Below are 19,558 nucleotides of genomic sequence, written 5' to 3'. Positions count from 1 at the left end.
GAAATCTGGATGTGAAGCAAGTTAAAGTTGATGCCAGAAAGACAGTAAAATAATTAATCACATTGCTCTGTTTAATAGATTCAAGGGCACAGGGACAGCTTTTCAGCCAGGGTGAGTCCTCAGGGGTGGCCCTCACTGTCATGGTGATCTTGGCAGGCCCTGGGGAGAGGGCCCCAGAAATCAGCCTCAGGGGTCAGAGGATGGGGCCTCCTCAGGGTGTGCTCCCAAAGCACACCGCAGCCCTGCTTATAAAGGTGTCAGGCGTCTGTTACCCTCTGTTCATCCCTCCCTCTGCCAGCAGCTCCCTGTCCCTGGATTCTGGCATGGTGTGTATTTCCTCATGCACACGCAAGCCCGGTCCAGCCTGCCCAGCTGACTCTCTAGATGCAGTGCTCTGATTAGAATAATCCCTGTGTAGCTCACCAAGGACGTTTACATCCACTGCCTTGTTCTATCCTCACAACGCTCTGCGAAGCAGGCAGAGCAGTTATTCTTTCCCTCCCTACTCATCCTAAGGGAAAACGGAGGCTCTGCTGGGTTCTGGGGGAAATGGTCCATTTCACATCTATCTTCCTCAAAGTTACGCAGCTGGTTGGGAGAGCCGGGTCTTACATTCCCCTTTGGGTGACTTCTCAGCCTGTGCTCTCTTGGCTCTGCCTCACTGGCTGTCGGAGGAATCAGGAGCACAAGGGCATCCTTGAGGCGGGCGTCCACCCGAGGGAGGCCGCTCCCAGGGCAGGGGCCAGCCTCGAGCTAGAGAGCTGTCATTATTTGCACATATGTAACGTGCCAGGCGCTATTCTAAACTACATTCACACATTACTTTGTTTATTCTTCAAATCACCCTCTGACATAGCTGCTGTTATTATTTCCATTTTATAGATAAAGAAATGGAGGCACAAGGAGGGTAGGACACTGGTTCAAGGTCACACAGCTAGCAAGTGGTAGTGATGGGATTTGAACGTGTGTTCTTAATCACTGTATCCTCCGGGCTCTTTGGAAGCAGATGAGCAACGTGGAGGCAGGGTTGTTCTCTCACATGACTTGGTGCTTCAGTGTCTAGCCTGGAGCCTGGCACGGAGAAGGGGTTCATGAGATGTTAATTGGAGAACTGGAAAGCCCAGCTTGGTGGGGTGCTCCTGCCTCTGGACTGGCCAGCTCCTCACCATCTTCACTCATTTATTCTTATCACAAGTGTTTCCTGATCTGTCAGGCCCTGTCCTGGCACTGGGGACACAGTGGTGGCTGAGCTGGTCTCTGCTTCTGTGGAGGCAGGTGGGGTCTGGTGGGCCAGCTGATAATAAAGGGGTGTGGTAAGTGCAAAGATGGGAGCACCGTGGGTGCCGAAAGAGGGCCATCTGACCCAGCACGGAGGGGGCAGCCAGGCAAGAGGACGGTGGGGAGAGGACAGTACGTCAGGTGGAGGTGACAGTATCAACAGGCCTGGGGGCAGGACACAGTGTGGGGAGAGTAGAATGCACACGAGGCGAAGCTGCTGGGGGACAGAGTTCAGGGCTGGGAGTGGCAGGGGACGACCTGAGATTGTCAGGGTGAGTGACGTTTTAGGAAGCTCTAGAGAGAAACGGGAGCACATGAGGTCAGCAAGGACAGAACGTGGCATGGGAATTCGGGCAGTGGCGGTGGTGGTGGGGAAATAGGGGGAAGACTGGGGCCTGGCTTGGCTTATGTTTGTCCCTCCCAACCCCTGCCCAGGCCCCGGGCCAGTTTTACGGTTGTAAGTGAGCTCTGGCAAGGGGCTGAAGCCATGGATTTGAGACCCGCAACCAGCGCCTGCCTTTCAGACCCTCGTGCCCGGTGAGAGGAGCAGCTCTTCTTTCAGGGTTTTTGGAACATTTTGCCTTTGTCTGTCCCAGGTGACTTCCGAAGTGAGTGCCCTGAGGGCGGGAGAACCCAAGGCAGCCGAGATAATCTCTGAAACCAGACTGATGTGGGTTTCAATCTCAGTCCCACCACTTAGAAGCTATGTGACGTTGGAGAAGTAATGTCCCCTTTCTGAGCCTCAGTTTTCTTATCTGTAAAGGGGAGGTGATAATGATGCAGCTCATATTGCACTTATGAGGCTTTTTAAAAAAAGTTAAAAATCTATTTGCGGGGGGGTGGGGCGTGGGGGCGGGGAGAGAATGCGCAAGAGCAGGGGAGGAGCAGAGAGAGGGGGAGACAGAGAGAGGGAGAGGGAGGCAGACTTGATTGGGGCTTGATCTCATGAACCATGAGATCATGCATGCCCCAAGCTGAAATCAGGAGTCAGACACAGTTGTGGGCTTAAATGAGCTCTATCTGGGAAGTGTCTGGATGGTTGCAGGTCACTCCCAAGATCTTTGCCATCATGTCTTCTTGTTTGGGCCAGCGCATAGTAGGTGCCCAGGAAGTAATTAAGAGGTTGCAAAGGGATGCTGTTTGCCTGGTTGAGTACCTGAGGCAGATAGGCCAGGGTGACCGGGGCTTCTGAGGTGGGATGTCTTCCAGAGCAGGGTTGTTGGGGTTGGGGGCTGGTGCTGGGGGAGGAGCAGGGTCTGATATCTCATCCCTCTGAGATGAGCAGTCTCTGATGGGGCTGGTCCCCTCTATCCCCCCATGGTCCAGTGCCCCAGTCCTTCCCCAGCAACTGTGTGGGGAGGGAGGCAAGGCTGTGCTGCACCCCCATTCTACAGAAAGGGGAAGCAGAGGCGCAAAGAGGCAATGAGACTTGCTCAAGTTTCCTCTGGAGGCAGGAGGGAGGTCTGGGTTCCTCTGTGGGGATCACAGAGGACCTTGAAGTCACCTTGTGGCAGGCTAGCGCACAGAGAGTGGGTGTACAAAATGAGCACTCCTGCCACCTGTAGTAAGGGATTCGCTGCTCAGGTGAGGAGGGCCTTGCTCGAGGTGATGGTGAGCTCCCAGCTTCCCAGCATGCTGCGAATGGACTCTAGCCATCCTGGGGAGGGAGGAAGCCCAGGCCCTCGTCCTGCACAGCTGGCCTGTGTGTGCTGCGAGCTCCCAGAATAGCAGGAAGAGCATGATGACCGGCTTGCTTGGGATCTGGAAGCTGAGGATGATGCCCGACTCCCAGCTGCCTGGGCAACCTTGGGGACTGGGTAACATTGACGACTAAGAAACAGGGCTTAATCACAGGATGGCAGAGGGTGAGGCTAGCATGTGTGTAGAGGGGCTGTATCTTCCTAAATTCCTTGAGGGGAGGAGGGTATTCAGCTAGCCTTGGTCTCCTCCTGGGTCCTGTGGGGAAACCTGGTGGGGGAGGAATGACCCAGGGATGGTCCATCCCAAGGTGCTCCCTGAGGTCTGAACTGGAACCCACCTCTGCTGAATCTGACTCATCTATCTACCCACAATTAGTTATTCCCATAATAATCATTAACAGGCTGAGTCAAGCACTGTTTAAGTATATCACATATATAATCAACCCAGTCAATCCCTGTTTTACAGAGGGGAAAACTGAGGCACACAAGTATCAAATGGTCCAAGGTCACACAGTTCACAAGTAACAGAGTTGGGATTTGGAGCCTGTTCCTAACCCTCACAAGTCACTCCCTCCCACCCACCGCCACAGAGGGCCACATGGATCAGACAGAGCTCTTGTCCTGAAGCAGCTCATCATCTGTTTGGGGACCAAGAGAAGAACAGGTGAAGTACTATGGGCCTTCAGAGAAGGAAACAGTACCATGGTGACAGGTGTGTGTGTGTGTGTGTGTGTGTGTGTGTGTGTGTGTAGTTATGGAGCAGGTGGCATGGGCACTTAGACACAGAAGTGGGGAGGGCATTCCAGATAAGGGAACAGCATGAGCAGAAGTATAGAGGCAGTAAAATGCTGTGAATATAAGCCTGGTTAGGATATTGGGAGTGCAAAATATTGTCATAAGAAATAAGATTGGGGGTGGTTGGTTAAAATTGTGGAGGACGCTGATTATCAGTCTGTGAATAATGGGATTTGTTCAGAGAGTACTTGGTAATGACTGCAGGGCTTTAAGCAGGAGAGTGTTGTGGTCTGAAGTGTGTTTCTGGAAGGCCAATCTGGCAGTGATGGGTGAAGATGAATTAGAAGGGCACAAGTGTCAAGATAAGAGAGAGGTGGCCTGAATGTGAGCGAGGAGGAGACTGGCCCAAGAAGGGTATGAGATTACAGTCAACAGGGCCAAAGCAGGAAGAGCTGGGGACTCTGGGTTGTCTGCTCAAGAAAACTGAGAGGTCAAAGATGCCACTGATAGAAAAGGGGGAACAAGTTTGGGGAGACTTGATGTGTCTCTGACCAGAGCCATCCACTCAAACACTACCTGTTCAGTCGGGCTCAGCTTTCTTTCCTTCCAACAGTGATTACTTTATGGGAAATCATCATAGTCACATATTTGTTTTTTGTGTTTGCCCAACTAGCCTGTAGGAGAGCCTTGTTCACAGCACTATTTCCAGTACCTAGTACAGTCTGGCACATAGTAGGTGATCACTAAATATTTTTTCAATAAATAAACGGATGAATGACATGTGTTGTGTTTGAAGGGAACTGTGGAAAAAGTATACAGCTGGACTGAAAATCAGGAAGGACATCTGAGCAAACAAGAAGCTCCCACACTTGGGGTCAGCAGCCCTAAGCCCAGAGTGTCTGAGACAGTCCAAAGAGAGAATGGACAGAAAGCAGAAGTTGAGGATTAACCTTGGGTGGAGGGCTGTGAGGAAATTCGTGTGTGTGTGTGTGTGTGTGTGTGTGTGTGTGTGTGTGTGTCTGCGTGTGGTCACTGGGCTACCAATTTTGGACAATGGACACCTGACTGGACTGGTTCACTGGTTGTGCCCCAGTGCCTAGTACAGAGGCTGGCACCAATGTGTTCGGTGTTTGTTGACTGAATTAATGTGTGAATGTGCTCTTCAGCCCTGAGTGAATCTTCCTGTGCATTAAGAGGCTAGAGCAGGAAGCAAAGGTTAGCCTGTGAACTGGGGTCAGTAAGGTTGCCTCAGCTGCACCTGTGGTCTTTCCGGATTCTGGGCAGGAATAAGTAGGTCCCCGCTCGGAGTGCTCCCATTTGGTCCCCACCCTGTGCTCCCAAGTGAGCAGAGCCTGGCCAAGAGTACAGAGGTGGAACTTCCCGGTGGGTGGCCAATGAGGAGGTGCACTACATTAAAGCCCGCCCCCGGAACTGAGCTGTTGGCCTGCTCCGCCCACCGAGGAAGCCCCGCCCCAGGCTCTACCCAGCAGAGTGTGGTGGCCAGACCGCAACTCTTCAGGGTCCTTGGTCCTTTTTCGTTTAGAGAGAGGCCTTCAAGGATTAGTTTTGTGAGTCTGGTTCCGTTCTTTCGTTCAACAAAATATCAAGCGCCGTTCAAGGTACCGAGGATACTGCTTCAGACCCTTTCCTTAGGGACTTTAAAGTCTATAAGAATGGAAAAAGGAAGTAAACCAACTCTCAGCTTACTCTACAGTTACCCACTGTTGTAAGTGTGACAAGAAACAAAATAATGGGGGCATAATTTATATTGAAGGCAACATTGGAGCTGGCCTTGAAAGGATCTCATTCAGTAAGCAAAAGATGGTTGGACGTTGGAGAAAGGCCTGGAGCTGAAATGAGCTTACTACATTGAGGGCCCAGCAGCCAGGCTGCAGGGGAAAGGAGGGGAGAGGAAGGCAGGTAATGCTGGACTCTGGCCATTTTCAGTTTAGATTTTTTCCAAAAGATACTAGGAAGCCACTGAAGATTTTTACAGGGAAGGGCCATGTGTTTTTAAAACGTTCACTCTGACTTTGTGTGTAGAATGGATTGGGGAAGAGGAAGAAGATTTTTATTGGGGGTCTGATTTTCCTGTTCACTATAACTGGTAACTAAAGGGCGTTTGAGACAAGGCAATGTTCAGAACCTTGAGCTGAAGGGTTGTGCATCAGAGGAGGCACAGATTAGCCCTAATCCTCTCCAGAAATACATGTGTTCACCAGGTGGCCTTGGGAAAGCAACTTTCAGGATTCAGATCAGCAGTGGAGGGAGGAGAGAAAGGACATGGAATGTGTCACAAGCCACACACGCCTCCCACCCAGGTGCCTCCCACAGTCAAGTGTGTTCCTTATGTGCTTTCTGAGGCCAGTTTTCCTTTCCTATTACAATACTGCCACCCAAATTTCCTCTCTAGTCCTGGTTAGTTGTGAAATAGAACTCAGGTTTCTGGGTTCCTCCATTCCTGTGCTATGGTGTTCTGGTTTCTGAGAGTCATTTGCCTACCAGAAATCTGGCTACCTGGATCCATAGCTGAAGCAGAGTCCACACAGTCCGCACAGCAAGTGAAAAATGTCCTGTGTAGCCGGCCAGCCATGGTTGGACAGGAGGTTGCACTGAAGATCTTCTAGACTGTGGAGACCACAGGAGCGGAGACGGCCTGTTTCTACCCATCACTACATTCCCAGCACCCAGCCTGTAATGTGATAAGTCCTTAATACATATTTGTTGCATAGAATGATGCTTTACCATGTTTTTTTCAAGTCTAAGGCATCATCAACTATAAGAAATACTGTGATTTCATTTATAACTTTGCAGGAAATACAAAGAAGGGGCTGATGTTAAGTATGCACATCGGTGGTAAGAGGCATCCTGACAATAGGAATGCTAAAAGGGGAAAAGACAATACATGCATCCTAGAGTCAGGCACTTGTGAGATAACAATCATCCTTCCCTACACCGACTCTTGCGGCCAATTCAGCTGTCGAGAGCCCATTGTTTTTCATTCCCCTGCCGGTGCTTGTTTTTATGTAGACACATCCCTAGGCCTGTGGATGTTTTGAGCCCAGTTTTCCTTTCCTCCGGGAAGTATCCACCAGCCCCCAGTCAGCAGTTGTGCATGGATGAGCCCCCTGTGTCATCTCGCCATGACTTTGTGAAGGACCAGCCCACAACATATTTTCTTCGGAGTTTATAGGAATAATGGAAGTGACACAAAACTGCAGCCAGACTCAAATGAAAGGACAAATGTAGTTGGCCAAAATGAACAATTATAGGAAACAAAGGGAAAATAACGATTAAAGATCTTTCATTACAGCCAGCTAATTATCATGAGTTCTGGACTTAACTGTTCAGGCATAGAATTAAAAACCTTAATTATATTGTCACCTTTGTCTCTCAGCTCCCATTGCCACAAATGAATCCATTTACTGTAAGTGCCGCTGATGAGCAGAAATTGATGGCAGTCCCAGCGAGGTGGGAGAGGGGGCCCCGGCGCGGTGGTGGGGGGTGTGCACCAGGCAGCACTACCAGGCCCGCACAGCTGGGCGGCAACTGCATTCCAGGACATTATAAATTAGAAACACTTTTAATGAGACAAATACAGGTTTGATGGATTTTATGATTTCTTCTCCCCTTCAAACCGCTAACAATGCTCCTCCTCTTTCTTCCTTTCTATTAGAGCCGGCCTCTTGTTAAGTGATTGCATTAATGGTCTTTGGAGACAGTCTGAGTGTGGGAGGACAAGGGGGACTTCCCTTGCGAGGGTACTGGAAGGCTCTTCTCTCTCAAGGAAGACAATTCCCAGCTGTTGTTCCAAATGGGGGCCTTTTAAGGCCCGGAGCAATGAGTGGAAACGTGAGCTTACTTTGCGAGTGAGCGAAATTGGAAAAGAAAGATGCAGGATGGTTAGGAAGATAAAATCCTCAAAACTAGCCAGTTGCTTGGTTTGAGAAGCCGGCCGGTTCAGTGAGCGAAGCCAGGCATGGCTACAGGAGGTGGTCAGGTGGTCAATTTCTCGACTTCAGGGTGAGATGGGGTACAGCTGGGAGTTAAAACCTTAGAGTTATAATCAAGCATGGTATAGTGGTTACGGACACAAACTAGGAAGCCAAACTGCCTGGGCTTGACTCCAGGCTCTACCACATTCTGTGTGACTCTGGGCAAGTTACTTAACTTCTCTGGGCCTTGGTATCCTCATCTGTAAGGTGGAGCTATTGATAGTCCCTACCTCATCGGACTGTTAGGAGGTTTAAAAGAGTTAATATGCATAAAGCACAGAACAGCACCTGGCGTATTGTAAGAACTACGTGTCAGATATACCAAGTGAAAAACAGCCCTGAAATGCAAGTATTGTCTTCATTTAACAGCAGTGTGACCTTGCACATGCTACTTAACCTCTCGATTTCTTCTATAAAATGGGAGGAACGGCCATACATACTTTGGAGATTTCCACCGTGGAGTCAATGAAAACACGGGAGTGTATTAGCCACTACATACTGTCACTGTGTTAGCCCCAGCTCTGCTATGAGCCTGCTTGGATTTCAGAGCTGTGGGGAGAAAAGGCAGGTACGCAGTCATGGAGAAACTTGGCGTAAAAAAAGCTGAAAGCCATCCGCTACTCAGTGAGCCACACTTAGTGGCTGTGGGTGTCTGGGGCATGCGGGGGTTTCTGCGGGACAGACACCGGGGGCACAGCAGATCAGGCGAGGCGGCTGTCCTGACTGGAGACGAGTCGAGGTCTCTGGCTCTCCTGCGCGTGTGGAGAAGGGGTGCAGGCCTGCCCTGGCACGGGCACTCCTATCTCCCATCTTTGGAAGAGTTGGGAGCCTGTGTTGCCATGGTGACGTGGAGGCATTAATGGGACGGAACTCTTCACAGGGCTGGTGGTGGGATGGCGGCGGCAGCTCCACGGTGCGAAGATGCCCAAAACAAAAAGGGGGTACCTCGGCCATGCAGGGTCACAGCCAAGTCCAGCTTCGGGTATTTCCAGCTTTGCCGCCCAGAGAGCAGGAATGAGATTCACTGCTGAGGGGCTTTCCTCCTGTATCTGGGCACCCCCTCTGCCTCCGCCGGCTAGGATAAAAGACTAGGATAGGGGAGGTGTCAGGGGGATGCCAAACAGGCTGGGCAGGGGGATGAGGGGGGGGTTGTAGAGAGAGGCAGGAAACAAGGGACAAGGGAGGAAAATGCCCACTCTGGGGTGAGTGTATGGAAGAGGCCCCCTCCTGGCCACCCCGCCCCCCCCCCCCCGGCCCATTCCTCAGGTGAAGATCCCTGACAGCCAGGTCTATGGGTGACCAGAGGATTTTAGATCCTTTATCACATGTGTTTCTCCCCAAACCCTGAAGGTAACCAAAGCAAAGTTTATTATCCCCATTTTACTGTTGAGCAAGCTGAGACCCAGACTCAGTGTGGTGATGAGCCTTTCCTGGAGCTGGGATCAGACTGGGATCAGATCCTGTGTCTGTTTTCCTTATAACCATGAGAACTGGCAGGACTTGGGGTTAGGCAAGTGTTTCACCCAAGTGCCTGCTGCAAGCTGGAGGCAGAGCTCACCGTCTCTGGCCCCTGGTTCAGGGCAGTACTGCTTCCCCTTATTCATGTGGGTCTCACAGTCAAAGCCAGGTAAGTTGGTAGGAGTCTACATTTAGTTGCAGATAATAGAAGTAGCCTTAGCTGTTTAAGAAGAAAGGGATTTAAGACAGGAAACTAGGTGCTTACTGTTCGTTTGGAGGGCGAGCGGAGTAGACCCTTGGCCGGGTCTGCAGAAATAACTCCCAGAACAACACTGCAGAACCGGCCTGCCAGAGGAGCCCCACCTCTGCCAGAGTCAGGAGAGTGGAGGAATGTGCTGGATCCATAGCTGCAAAGCAACGGTGCCTTGACTGTGCTTCTTGACGTATGACGGCTCTTGCAGATAATGCAGCATGAGCTGAAGGGGCAGGAGCAGCAGACACGCAGCCCTGCCTCCCCCTCACCTGCCACATGCACTACTCAGGTGCATCTGATTGGCTGAACCTAAATCACATCTGGACCCTCAGCTGCAAGGGCGTCCAGTAAATGCAGCTTTGGGCCTTCTTGGCTCTATAGCACAGGAAGGCCAACTGGAAGGGACTGGAGAAGATGTTGAGCACCAAGCCTCTGCACCCACCCTGCAGCCACGAGGCTGAGCTAAGGCCAAGAGTCCAGGTCCAAATTGGACCAGGAGGCTTATGTACCTTGCAAGAACCTGCCCTTGGCCAAAGCTCCCACAGTATCCCTGTCTTAAGAAAAGAAGCACTGTACTTTGAGTTCAGCATCTTGGGATCCTGAGCTCTATCAGTAACTGGCAAGTGACCTTGGACAGCTCACCCACATACATACACGTACACACCCACATGCAACTTTCAGTGGGGCGTCCGTGAAGGACTGATGGGGAACAAACTCTATAGCTTAATCTCAGGCCGAGCCTGTGTATTACAGTCATGAAGATCTTGGTCTCGGAGATCAGGCCCCTGACCATCCAGGTCACCACTCTGTGGGCCCACCTCATTCTGCCATCATCAACTTGAAAGCCAGGGCCCAGGCATGGTGAAAAGCACAGGTGTGAATGCACATCTGGTTGGCAGCCAAGCACCCACCCTTTGCACTACACCAGAGCGACTTCAAAGCTGGGGCTGGGGCTCATGGCCCCCCTCCTTAACCGAGACAGGAACTGGTGTACAGAGAGATAGGGTGAGGAACATGCCCCAGCCTGAGGCCAGAGGCAAAATTCTCTTCTGCCACATGGTAGCCTCTAAGCCTCAGTGCTCCCATCGGTAAAATTGTCTTCCTATCAGTGCCACCTCAAGGGTCATGAGAAGGATTAAGAGACACAATCCACACCCAGCAGGCAGTACAGAACCTCGCATTCAAACAGGCTCAATAAACATCTGCTACACTGTCGTCAGCTTGTGGGCTTCAAGCCACAGTCCCTACTGATGTGTCTTAACCAGTATGTCATCATTCCTCTGTCTCTCCTGGGAAGGCCACTGCAGGGCTGCCCCTGAGCCAACAAGCATGTGTTGATCATTTAGAGCCTGACAAGGAGCTGACCCCGGGGTCTGAGGAAAGGAGTGAGCAAGTGAGCAAACTGGACCATAGTTTCTCGGCCCTTGGCTACACACTGAGAAATACCGGTGCCAGCCCCACTGGCAGAGGTGGGATATAATTGGTCCAGGCTGGAAGTCAGGCACCGTGTTTCATTTGTTATTTATTTTATGGCTTCCCAGTGATGGCTTCGTGCAGTGGGAGCTGAGACCCACTGGGCCAGGTGTCCTGATGTGATCTGCTGGGTTAGGACAGAATAATAATGAGCTGTGCATCTATCTTACCAGTGTCTATGCTTTGCCTCTCTGAATCCTTGCAGGATAAGAATTAAGATCCCCATTTTATGGGTAAGGAAATTGTGGCTCGTGGAGTTTGGATGACCCTGATCCACGGGCCTGGAAGATCAGCGAAGAGACAGAGGGGGTAACTTTTGCGGCCTTGCTTTGTTAATATCCCCAGGAAGAATTACTAGCAATAGAGAATCTTTCTCGAGGTTCAATTCTAGCCTTTTTGCAGGAGCTGAGTTTGGGGTATCTGCCAGAGCCATGCTGCCTGTCCGGCCTTCCTTCCTCTGATCCCAGCCAGTCCTTGTCTCCTACTGTAGGGGACATAGAAGGGGCCTTGCCGGTCTGCAGGGCAGGCTTCAGCCTGTCCAGGCCCAGGTAGACAGGTCTGATGTGGGGATGACAGGACTCCTACTTGGAGCCTAGTGTGGTTCCTTGCAGGGGACCCATCTGTGTGGTGGCTTCCGGAACTCAGCCAGCCCAGAGAGAAGGTTGTCACTTGGGCCTGGCCCTCAGATTGGCCGCTAGGTCCTCCCAGTGAGGATTTCACCTCTCTCCCAAGACTGGAGCACATTCATCACCCCAAGTGTCTCAAACAGTGAAAGAGATGGGATTATAGATGGCACCGGGAGAAAAATGGAGATTTAGCTCCCGAGTAAATGAATTTATCTATTCCCAGACCCGGGTCGGACAACGCTGGCTGGAGGAAGTCATTTATCTCTTTGAGAGATGATTTTAGAAATACAGTCATGGACGTGTCAGTGCGGTACTTTCCAACTTCAGGGTGAGATGGGAAGAGCCGAAGTGTCTTCTGCCACTGGAAGACAGCAGGAGGCCCCGCGGTGACCAACTGCTCTGCCTGACAGCGGGGTCCAGGCATCGGGTGCTAATTACCACATCCTCTTCTCAACTGGAGTCTGTGTTGTTCCCCTTCACTTCCTTTTGATTATCTCAGGGCAATTTTGAGAGAGCCAGGGACGAATGTAAGCAGAGCTGGTGTGCACATTATTACGGCCTCTCTCTGGGCTTAAATGGCTCTCTTGAAAATAGGCCTTTTTATTTATCTTCTCTTCTCCTCTCCTTAAATTGTAGCCCAGCCCTAAAGGCGTGGATTGATTGTGTATTTCCTTTGCCTTGGAATGAGCCTGTTTATCACTTCTGTGGGTCTGAAAATAGGAGAGGAGGTAGGGATGTGGGGGACATGGCTCCTCCCACCACCCTCTCCTGCCTGCTCAGACCAAAGGCAGCTCTGCCTCCAACTTTGAGTTTTACAGAAGCCACGTGCAGTTTGCATTGGGGACTGGTAGGTGCAGAGTTCCTGCGGTGGTAACGGGAGTAGTTCTAGTTTATTTCCTTCAGAGCAGATGGTCCTCAGCCCCACAACAGGTGCTATTAAAGGCCAGTTTAGATGAGGGAAGCAGCCCCAGAAAACCTCCCGGCCACAGGCTGCAGGTGGAGTCAGAAGAGATGGGCTCTGCACCCAGGACAGGGGGCACTATCCTGCCAGTGACCTAGGAATTTTGTTCCAGGACAATCATCTCCACCCTGACTTCTGATCTGGGAGTTAATGCCAAAGCTGCGACCAGAGGCTGGGTCACTGACACTTTCTACAACATCCTTCTAGTCTCTCCTAACCTTGACTTTGTCAACACTTTAACTCTTTTGACAACTTTTTTGGGGAGGATTGTGCCACACACTGTGCCTTGGCTTATGCCCGTTGCTGATTCAGGTGGTCCTGCATGCAACATGCTACTGTGGCACAGAGCACCGTGGGTGGACTTCCAGTGGGAGGAAATAATGCTAGCTAACCTGTACTGCTACTCTATATGAGGCCCTGTTCACAAGTGCTTCACATCTGTCGACTCATCCTCTCAACAGCTCTATGATAGCGTATTATCTCCACTATACAGATGAAAACCCTGGGGGACAGAAGGGTTTTGTCCTTTCCTCTGGTCACACGGCTAGTGAGTGGTGAAGCCAGGATCAAACCAGGCAATCTGGCCCCTCAGCTGGAGCTCTTAATCACCTCCCCAGGGAACCTGTGCTGGATCTTGGGGAATGTTCCTTGGGTGGCCGGACTGCCACTGCCCCGGGCTTGGCCCACTTATTTCCACCTGGCCATATTCTAGCCTCTCTACTGGATGCCATATTTGTAGTGTGGCCATCCAACACCCTCTGCTCCAGCCTGCGGTGACCATTCTGACACAGAGAGCTCTTCTGCACACCAGTGCCCTCAGGTCCCTCCCCACCTCCCTTTTATGGCCCCCAGTCCTCAGATGCTGGATCCTCCAGACCCTTTTAGTCTGGTCTACCTTTCACGGGTTCTAATCAGCCAAATAAGAGGATCCACCAACTTTTCCAAACAATGGATTTCCCTGCCTCGGAGCGTTCTTCCTTCCTGGTACACCTGTTCTCCTTCCCCAGCTAGCTCTTTCCTCCATCACACCTTCCCAGACCCTGAACATGTAAGCACTAACCAACTGGGTGCCATGTGTGACGGTTGCTTTATTTGTAAAGGAAGTTTTATTGTTTTTTTTGGGGGGGGGGAATCTTAAAAAGAATACAAGTGTATTCAAGAAAATTTGAAAAATATGGACACTCTTTCAGAAGAAAATAAAAACAACCTGGGATCCTGCATCTGCTGTCAATATTTTGGCATGTATGTATTCAATCTTTTTTTTTTCACTTTTTTATTGTGAAATATTTCAAATACAGACAGGATAGAGAATAATACCTTTCCCTGGGCATCCACCACCTCCTTCATCAATCCAGTAATTTTGTTATGCATATGTGCAAATTTAGTTTTAAATACTTTGGGATGATGGTGTACAAAATGTCCACACTGTTTTGAAAACTGCTTCTTCCCCAACCCCCACTTCATAAATCACACATACTTTCCCATGACTGACGAGTATTCTTTGAAAATATGTGCAATAGCTTATTCAGTTAACCAGTCCCCTATTTCTGGACATTTGTAGGCATATATAACAGCATATAAAAATATCAATTTTAATGCATCTTGGCGAGCATTGAGTATTACCACTTTTAGAAGATATTGTCAGTTATGAATGAAAAGAATGAATGATAGGAGCTCTTTCTTGGGAGTGATAGGGTCTCCTTGAAATGTTGTCATCACATTGCCTTTCTCCTTGTGGCCAGCTCAGTTGCCACTGCCTGGGTGAGTAAGTACGGCAGTGCTTGGGGTGAGGTCAGAGCAGAAGGCTGATTTCTCGGGGTGGCTTTTAGTCTGCGGCCAAGTCTGTAAAGTGACCATGCAGCCAAAGTAATGACCCTTCTGTGGGCCAGGCTAATGTGCTCCTCCCTTGCTGCTTGGATCAATACCATACTTACTGCAGATTAGCTAAATGAGCCAGCGCAGCTGGGAATGAGCTTCTAGAGACAATTACTATGGAAAATGCAGCCATATTTTAGTGGGCACCACATGCAGGGAAGCTTTTTGCAAATATCAATATATATTTGCTTGCTTGACAAAAACAGATCAAACCAAAGTCAAGAAATTAATCCAAATGATCGGACTGTAAATGATCCTTGTTGTGCCAAGTGTGGTGAAACCTTGACCTTTTCAGTGGTTGCTGTTGTTCAGATTGTGCTGGAAATAACCAGCCTGGCAAAACTGGCTGGTGGTTGGCCCATGCTCAGGTCTGCAAGTTCATCTCGGCTAGAAATAGTGATGATGCTGACAATGAGAGCCATTCATATTTGCATAGTACTGCCTCACTCATTCTTCACCGCAACCTTGGAACGCTCAATAAATGCTTATTTAATAAATCCACTCATTCATTTCACTAATAATTACCGAGTAGCCTATGGGTAGCCTGGCATTGTTCTAGGTGCTGGGGAAACAGTAGTGAACAAGGCGGGGTCCTTTTCAGTGGAACTTGCAGCCTTGTGGGGCAAGACCGAGGATAAACAAGAAGAGAAGCAAATCACCGTTGGGGGAAGTGCCGCAAAGAGAGGGAGGTGGTGATGCCTCATTTCAGCGGGTGGTTGGCGAGGGAGGCTTCTCCAAGGAGGCGACATTTAAGTTGAAATTTGAAGAATGAGAAGAAACAAGCCAGGGGTGAGCTGGGGCAAGAGGGGCCGAGGGACCAGCTTGTACGAAGGGTGAGAGCTGGCAAGGAGACGGAGACCAGCAGTTCAGGGAGCGCAGAACGGCCGTGCGGGGCTGGGGTGGCAAAGAAAGGGAAGGACAGCATGTCCTCAGGCAGCCAGCAGCCAGCACACACGGGGCCCTGTGAGGCATGGTAAGGAATTTGGATTTTGTCTTAAGGGGGCTGGGGTGGGGAAGGATCAAGGGGCTTTATAAAGGGGAAGGATAAGACCCAATCTACATTCTAAAAAGCTCTCTCTAGGTCCTGAGTAGGGAATGAAAAATACCCTCTATTCGTTTGGCTAGCTGGTTCCAGAAGAACAACAAATGTAAGCAGCCGGGTTGGCCAGATGCGGGGAACCTCAGGTAGATCCTCTGAAGGGCTTTCTGGGATTTGAGGACCTGCCAAGGCTGCAGGTTCTGGTTCTGGCTTTTGTCCGATTTCAGGTCTCATCTCAGTTTCTCTTGCCTGTGGGAGGGTTTGTCACCGGCATGGCATGATTCTCGGCCCAGTTATATGAAAGGCAAAGAATGGAAGGAAAAGGGAGAGCTGGGAACCCTCGAGTGGGTGTAGCAGGAATATCTGTCGTGCCCTCCCAGGCTGGGGTGCTCCAGTGTGCTAGTTTTCACCCCAGAGAAGAGCACGGGAGCCCCTTCCCACTCCCTGCTTGGGGCCCTGGGGCATGTGGGGAGGTGTCCTCCAAGGGGGAGCCCCGCAATGAGTTGGGCAAAGGCTCTCCCTTGCTCAATCACTGGGCTGTTGGTGACCAGGGTTCAGGGAGTGGGTGGCCTGAAGTTTCTCTCTCAGGAAGAGTGGAGGGCTTCTGGGCAGAGCCACCTGGCCCTCAGGCTGCGCCTGGGTTCTTGCAGTCACCACCCAGCACTGCCCTGGCCACAGCCCACTCTTGGGCAGCCATCTGTGATTGGCTCTGGTGTCCTGCCTGGGACCCAGCAGCTCCCCTCTGGTGGCTCCCCAAAGTCTCCTCAGTTCCCACCACACCTTCCTTACTGCTCCACATGGCTATCAAGTGGAGAACAGCTGCAATGCCTTTCTCGTGTTTGCAAACAGGCTTCCATTCTAGACAAAGAAGTCTGGAGCGTGGGGAATATGAGGGCAGGAGGATAAAGATACCAGTTCCCTTTAAGCTTTTAGCAAAGTATACAGTTAAACAAGCACTCAAATGTTTAAAGGGTCAACACTGAAAGACTGGGAGTAGAATGTACAACTTCCAAAATGATAGTAGGGAAGGGGCTAGAGAAGACATGGCCAAGTAGGTGGTTAGATGCCTTATGATATAGCAAGTGATAGAGAACGGGGGAGAGCTCAAAAGAGAGAAAGAAAGAGAACAAGTTGAATTTAATTTCATAAACAGGTTGAACATTCTTATCCAGCCCCAGGAAACCTGGAGGCATAGTCTCTCAGGAGGTTGATGGGTGTGGGGAGGCCATGACAGGCATCTCTAGTGCCCATGTGTGCCAGTCAATGACATACACATCTGTTACTCCACAGTTTTAAAGTCCTTGGGGGCAAGGTCTGACCCAATTCGTCTCTTTATGTTCTCAGAACAGGGAGGTCCAGCTCCTGCAGAAGGACTATGAGTGTGTATTATTGTTATCCAATGCATGCTTCCTTTAGGCTCTTTGGCCATCTTCTGAAAGCAGTGAATTCTGATCCCACTCTGAGGGTAAAGGAAAAAATGAACAGAGAAGCTCAGGGACCCATGCGAATGTGAACCTGCCATGGATGAGACCAAAAGACAGAAGACTCTGGGTTTGGGGGCATATGAAGCTTTCTTATCACACTGGCTTCCTTTTCCAGTTCCTTACCTCCCCTCTTTTGACATTTAGTTAGCAGGTTGAAACAAAGCAGTTCCCTGAAAGGGATGTGTGAATTTCCCCTTGTGAGTATAAGAAACTTGAGGGCCTCTATTAAATTCTCTCAGCCCCAGAGCATGGGGAACCATGTGAGACCTCTGACATCCCAGAGCTGTGGTGACAATGGTTATGTCCATCGTTCTCAGGAGCCTTCAGGATGAGGCATCGCAAAGATGGCTCATACCCAGACCGGTGACCTCCAACAGAGACACGCCAGGAAGGTGGAAGGGGCCGTGCGGCAGGATCATGTTCTGGACTGGAAAGTACGTCTGCTCATTACCCGACCTTTGCTAAGTACACCAACTAATGGAGCGAGAGACGTGAAAGATCTTCACAGGCCATGTGGAAATGTAATTCAAACCCAGCTCGAGGAGGTCACCGTAAGTTAGATTAATTTTCATCCAGCCTTTCCTTACAAAGCTAACCTTTGCCTTACAGAAAAGTTCTTTAAAAAGAGATAAGTCAGTGTTTATTCGGCATTTGAAGGAGTTTTAATCCTAGCAACCCTGTTGGAAGTGTCCCCTTTTTGGGGGGATTCAGGCCAGGGAACTGTTTATTGATCCTTTACGTCAAAGATAATTGTCCTGGGTTTGAAATCTATCAAGTATTGGAAATTCAGATTAAGCCATTTGTGAAGTTCTGTTTAACGAGGGTTATCGACTGCGAGAGTCATTTATTAGCAGCATGTGTTGGCCTCCTGGCCTCCTCTGCCACTCCTGCTGGAGCCGAGGCCCCTCTCCAGGTGCCCTGGGCTGCGGTCGGTGGGCCCTTTCTTTCGTCCGGGCACCGCTGCCCCACAAGTGATGGCACCTGTCACTCTGCCAGTCCCCCACCAGTTCTCTCTCCATCCTGACCCTTCCGTGTCTTCTCTTCCCCTTTCATCTTCCACTCTGTCTCTCCTCTCCCCTCTCTGTATTTCCTGTCCCTCTCTTCTGGCTCCCGTCCTGTCTTTCAGTTTCCTGCCTCTTTCCCACTTTGGTCTATATCCGTCCCTCTCTGCTGTCAGCGTTAAGACCAACAAGCTTTACCAAACCATCTCACATCAGAGGCCTCTGAGACTCTCTAAATCCTTCAACATGCTGCAATTTGACAGCAAGAGATCCTGTTATCGAAGTTTATCACCCATTTTTTGTTCCTAGCACTTTTTATTTTGGCCTGAAACTATCTTTCACCTGCTACAGGCTGCCTCCTAAGCGCTGGGTCTGGGGCTGATGGTCAGTTTCCCATACCTCTTCCTTGGCTCTCTGGGTTCTCTGGAGTGTGACCTTGTGTTCTCTCAGCTCTAGACTGGAAAGTTCTACTGCTCATCGGAAGCCTCCCTTCCTTTGGAGCACTTTAACTATCTGTTCACAAGATTTTGTCAGTCGTGAGGTTTCTTGTAGGAGATAAAGGGCCAGATTGGAGAGATGCTTGGAGAGAGATGGTTGACTGGACCTGGAGAGGCATGTGGGAACGGGAGACACTGGTGAGGCATCCTCTTTCTCCTCTTCCTCTCCCTTCCCTTCCCTCTTTCTCCTCCTCCCTCTCTTCCCCCTTACCCTCCCTCTTTCCCTCCTCCTCCCTCTCCTCCCCTTCCACTTCCTCCCCCTCCTCCTAGCCCTCTTCCTCCTCCCCCTCCTCTTTCCCTCTTCCCTGTTCCCCTCCTTCCACTCCCCCTCCGCCTCCTCCCCTCTCTTTTACATGTCTCCCAGTCAACCCTCAAATCTTTGTTCATGCCCAGTCCCCTGTAAAGCCCCATATGAATTTCTTGCATGTTTGTCTTCATTCCTCTTTCTTCTACTTCTCTCTGCCTTAGACTTAGGAGGGAGAATTTCCCTAATGAATTTTTCAGAAAGCTCCCTTCAGCCCTCTTGCTGCTCCTTGCTAGCCACTCTTCTGCCTTTTGGTCCTTGAGGACCAACCAGAGAGCCAGTGTGTCATTTTTAAGAACCTTGGTTTGTTTTAAGGCAAGGAATCAAGAAGGCCACCCCCTGGTGGCAGTGTACAGGGAATGGGGGCGGGGGTGAAGACGGTAAGGATGACAAAGCATCTGGGAACCAGGCTGTAGAACAAAGCTCTACGGAGCTGGGATGCCTCCAGGGTGGGTCCGTTGGCAACAGAAACCCAAATCAAAAGAACTTGAGCTCTGGATATTTCTTGGCTCCTGTAATTGGCTTCTAGCCATTGGATCCAGAGCCTCCACGGCGTCATCAAGACACCACCTCTTTTGAGAGGCAGTATTGCCTAATGGTCAGCCAATGCCTGCATTCGAATCCTGTCCCTGCCCCTTATAAGCTAAGTGACCATGGGCAAGTTACTTAACATCTTTGTACTCCCATTTCTTCATTTGTAAAACGGGGGTAAAAACAGTACTACTTTATAGGGCTGTGAATATGAAGTAGGTTAATGTATGTAAAATGCTTACACACGGTAAGTGCTCTATAAGTATATGCAGCTGTGTTAGTGTCTTGGGGCTGGCAGGACAAAGCATCACAAACTGGGTGGCAAACAACAGCAACGTACTGTCTCGC

General features: G+C 50.3%; 1 long non-coding RNA gene across 2 annotated transcripts in view; it reads left to right on the top strand.

Annotated features, from left to right (window-relative positions):
- Positions 1-19,558, top strand: part of LOC131491679 (uncharacterized) — a 67,338-nt gene that overhangs the window by 8,882 nt on the left and 38,898 nt on the right. For both annotated transcript variants that reach the window (XR_009251596.1, XR_009251595.1), the window contains exon 2: positions 17,195-17,428. This is a non-coding gene — a long non-coding RNA (uncharacterized LOC131491679). The remainder of the gene's footprint in view (positions 1-17,194; positions 17,429-19,558) is intronic.

The sequence above is a fragment of the Neofelis nebulosa genome, chromosome 12, assembly GCF_028018385.1.
Source record: "Neofelis nebulosa isolate mNeoNeb1 chromosome 12, mNeoNeb1.pri, whole genome shotgun sequence".
Classification (NCBI taxonomy): Eukaryota; Metazoa; Chordata; class Mammalia; order Carnivora; family Felidae; genus Neofelis; species Neofelis nebulosa.
This window is presented reverse-complemented; position numbering and strand designations above follow the sequence as displayed.